This window comes from Adiantum capillus-veneris, chromosome 25, assembly GCF_014529385.1.
Source record: "Adiantum capillus-veneris isolate H3 chromosome 25, ASM1452938v2, whole genome shotgun sequence".
In the NCBI taxonomy this organism is placed as follows: Eukaryota; Viridiplantae; Streptophyta; class Polypodiopsida; order Polypodiales; family Pteridaceae; genus Adiantum; species Adiantum capillus-veneris.
The window spans coordinates 76665087-76669954 of NC_140955.1; the positions used below are offsets into that span (position 1 = coordinate 76665087).

The window sequence follows — 4868 nt, forward strand, 5'->3', positions numbered from 1 at the left end:
AAGAAATGGAGTGTTAGGGGGTGCTTAGGCCCAAAAAAAAAAAGAAAAAAAAAAGCCATCCAAAGCTTTTCCTTAGGAATATTAAAAAAAAAACCTATACTCCACTCTCCCCCTCTCACACACCCCCCCCCCCCCCCCCCCCCCCCCCCCCCCCCCCCCCCTCGCGTGCCCAACCGTGCCCTTCCCTTGCGGACCCTCTCCCCCCTTCTCTCTCTCTCTCTCTCTCTCTCTCTCTCTCTCTCTCTCTCTCTCTCTCTCTCTATATATATATATATATATATATATATATATATATATATATATATATATATATATATATAGCAGAGGAACCCTTCTCCTCCACGTTGGTCGACCTTTCCCTGGGCGAGGGGCAGCCCCGAGGGGAGGTCCCGTCAGCCACAGTGCAACCCCCTCCTCTATCGCCAGACAGCATCTCGTAAGCCTCGACAGTCTGCTTTCCTCGACAGTCTGTTGAGCCTCTCAACCCCTCTCCGCGGCAGTCTGCTGAGCCTCTCAACCCCTCCTCGCGCTGCATGTCGACTCAGCCCTCCCCTACACTTTGAAACTTTCTCCAGGTTTGCCCACTAAGGTCTACCTCACATCCAAGGAGTCATTCCCACACGATGCAGCGAGAGAAGTCCTCCACACCAATCAAGCCGACACGCCTCTTTGTGCACACTCCACGGGTGGATCCGATTGACCTCCTCCGAGCGCAACTTTGAGAACTCAAAGATGAAAACACGGAACTCGAGGGGCATCTCGAGGCCTTGGAGACCCACCTCACCCTCTTGGAGTCACAAAAGCAAATCGACGCGAAGCATATCCTTGCCCAAGCAAAGGGAGTTGAGCACACGCTCACCGCAAGTATGGCAAATCTTGCCACTCAAGTCAATGCAGCAACCACCGCCGTATCTTCCAAGGTAGAAGAATGCATTCAAGAACGTCATCGACAAAAAGGATTGGCGCTATCCCTCCACATCGGGGGCTTACCCTCTACTTGGTGGGAGGACGATGATTGCACTTCCACCTTAGACAATCTCAACCAAGCCATTCACCCGACTGAGTTTGATCCTAACACAATCGAGAAGGTCCATCATCACCACCACAACAACCAAGGTACCCTCATCTTCAAAAACAAAGAGGCTCGTAAAGCACTTTTACAGCAAGCTCGACTACTCAAGGGCTCCAAAATTTGGATGAGCGAGCCTTGACCCCTGCCCAACTCAAAATCAAGAAACAAGAACTCCAAAAGATGCGTGATGCTCGAGCAGCAGGTAAATGGGCCATCTATCGAGGTGGCAAGGCCATTATTGACGAATTTCGAGTTCCAAGGACTCCCATACCACCCTCCCCCCACTCCCTAAGTGACGTAGGTCACAACTTTGTTGTATCCGCATCTAGTCATATTCCAATGTACCCTCTTGGTAAGAGGCTCCATGTATGTTTTCTTGGTCCCATATGTCATATTTGACCTCCGAGGACGATAATAACATCTATCTATCTATCTATCTATCTCTCTCTCCTTCTCTCTCATTTTATTTTGTACCTAGACATTGTATTAGTTCCACCAAGAATGTATCAATTTGGTCACATGGGTCATTTTGGCCTTTTGAAGACAATTAACATAGCATTTCATTTCATTTCTCATTGAAATTGGAGGGACTTAATCGACAATGTGACAGGAGGCAAAGAAAGAAAAAAGGAAGATGCAGTGGGAGAGAGATCAATAGGAGAGAGAGAGAGAGAGAGAGAGAGAGAGAGAAGGAGGCAACAAAATTGTGAGGGAGAGAGGTGAAGTGTATTGGTTTTTTTTTTAAAGAAAGACGGGCTCACCCCCTGTACAACCCCCCTCCCACGCTCCCTCTCTTTCTCTCTCCCAGTCTCCTACTCTCTCTCCACCTGCCCACCCTCTTCTCTTTATCTCTCTCTCCCTCCCAGTGCCCTCCCTCTCTCTTCCCCTCCCGCTATCACTCTCTCTTTCTCTCCCCCTCTCTCCCTCTTTTACAAAAAAGGGAGGCACTAGAGATACTGCTAGTGCTTTGTTTTTTAAAATAGCTCTCTCCACCCTCTCTCTCTCTCTCTCTCTCTCTCTCTACCTTGCCACCCTTCCCTCTCGTCCTTGTGTGTGTGTATATGTGTGTGTGTGTGTGTGTGTGTGTGTGTGTGTGTGTGTGTGTGTGTGAGAGAGAGAGAGAGAGAGAGAGAGAGAGAGAGACATGGGGGAGAGAGGGGTGGAGCTCACTCCAGGAAGGGAGGGAAGGCAACGGAGAGAGAGAGAGAGAGAGAGAGAGAGAGAGAGGTTATAGAGTGACTAAGAAGAGAGAGAGGAAGAAGGGAGTAGGAGATAGGAGGACTTTAGGGAAGGGATGGTGGTTTCTAAAGGAGGAGCTGGAGGAAGGGAAGGTGGTTAGAGGAGTAGATTGAGAGAGGAGGTGGAGGAGAGGAAGGATTTTGGAGGAGGAGGTTGAGGAGGAGGAGGGGGAAGAGGAGGAAGCACATGGGCGGCAAGAGGAGGAAGGGGAGGTAGGGAGGGCGGCACTCCAAAAAAAAAGAAGCTCACTCCAAAGCTCGCTCCGTTGAGCTCGCTCGAAGACCTAACTCTTTCCTAGCTTAGCCATGCGAATTGATGTTCTGGCGGCGGATTTTACTTAGCAAAGCTGCACAGGGCGAGAATCACCCTTGATTCTCCTTTCAATTTCCTTTAAAACAATTGTATCACCTACTGGATTACTTTTAAATTTGGATATGAAGCATGTAAATTGCTTTAAGGGTGGAGAATTATGAATATTCTTTCTAACTTCCATGATTGTATTGCATAATATGTTGAAACTGCTAGAAGATGACTCTTGTCAATTAGTAAACTCGTGTGTTTTTAGTAAACTCGGGCACCCGAGTTTACTTTTTTGCAAAATATTTGAAGGGGGCTTGCAAAAGTGACGTTCTATTTGCAAGCAAATGCCATTGCTTTCTCTCCTCCGAGCTTGCACACACACGCCACTCCTTTCATTTTTCAAGCATTTTGCTTCCATAGCCTACACTACTTTCCTATTCATCATTTCTCCCTATGTAGTAAGCATATTTGGTACTCCTACTTACCATGGAATGGATTTTCACAAATGATGACCTTGAAGATCACACCGAGGATAGCACAAGTGAGGATGAGTCATGCAATACTTCAAGCATTGAACCAATAGATGTAGTTTTCACTGATCCTCTTCAATATTTGTCACCAACATATATCTCTCTTGATAGAAGAACTTACAACTTGATGATAATGGATCTACATGAAGGAATCTCCATATCCTTGGATACTTTGAAGAAATACGACACTAGGGGAGTGCTAGATCTTAAAAAGTGGCTAAGAGTACACGAGAGCATTTGTTTGCTACTACAACTTGAAGATGGTTTGCTTAAACTTTTCTTGAAAGTGGAACCCAAGCTACAGATTGCTTGCATTGAGGATTGGGAAAGCATTGTTAGATATGCTTATTGCAATGAAGGTGGAGAACAACGCAGAGGAGTCACTTCAATGCTCAAAGCTCTCAAGGTAAAATGGTGTATTGATATCCATCACCATGGAATACCTATAGCTTACATCAAGGCATTTGTAAACTCATGTGGATGCATTGTCAAAAAGAATCCTCACATGTCAACTAATCGGTGTAATGATTTTGATCTTGATAAGCTAGCAATGTCCATAATCAACACAAATAGAGATAATGTGGACAAGCATCTTACACATATAATGATAGAGCACAAGGTCAAGCTAGTAATTGCTTGATCATCAAAGAAGCATACACCATCCAAAGTCAAAGTGGACTACATATGCCATAGAGGAAGAAAACCCAAATGGAGTGGATGGAAAAAACGATTTCGAACATCAAAGAATTATGGATGCACATTCAAGGTACATGTGGAGTTCACAGAGGAACACGATGATGTTTGCATTATTGCCAATCGAGTCCATCGAGGACATGTTCCACGGTTAAGAAGTGACCTATATCTTTTGCCAATTCACCCACATGTCATAAAATGTTTCATAGATGACTTATTTGATGTTGGAAGCTCTAGCCATGTTGCACAATTGTCATGGTCTAAAGAAAAGTGTTGGGGTAAAGGCGGCATGTGGCTTGCCTCAAAGTCAAACGTCCGATGTCCGACCACCCATTGACTTCACTGACCACTGACCTTATTCTTTTATGTAGAAAGAATAAGGGGTCTCACTCATTTAGTACCGAGAACTCCAAAAACAAGAACAAGATTTTTACAACTCATTGTTGCCATTTTCGGGCTTCAAAACACCGTTTTTTGCATATCTTTATCACACAAAGTCGGATGGATATAATCTAGGAGTTTAGGTTGGGGTTTTGGAACATTTTGGATGTAATGGCGATGTTTTTTTTTCTAAAATTCTGTTCAAAATTACAACACGTGCAACAGTAGCAGTTTTTGTTCTGCACTTTCGAACAAAAAAATACTGGTTTTGGCGTATCTCTTACACTCGGGCTCAAATCTATATGAGTTAAGAGTCTACCCTAGGGTTTCTCAAAATTCCAAGTGCATTGAAAATATCACAATTTTGAATTATGAATCCTAAATTTTTTACAGCATCCTGTAGTAATTGCTATGCATAGACTCTTAAACAAGTGGACTCCTACACTGTAGAGCTTTATGTAGTTTGTGTCTCTTGATATGTATGTCACACTATGGTGCTATTCGAGGGACAATTTACCTTGAATTTGTGTAATAAAGTGTTGATTTGGGATGTGGCTTTCAGATTGATACACATCCAGACTTGATTTTGTGCGCATTGAGATTGTGGGATTTCAGAGAGCTTACAATACTTGGTTTAGTGCTTCTCGATTATG

At 44.3% G+C, this 4868-nt stretch overlaps 1 pseudogene; it reads left to right on the top strand.

The window, feature by feature from the left end:
- Window positions 1-623: 623 nt before the first annotated feature.
- On the top strand, window positions 624-1211 carry LOC147425125 (uncharacterized; annotated as a pseudogene).
- Window positions 1212-4868: the final 3657 nt, after the last annotated feature.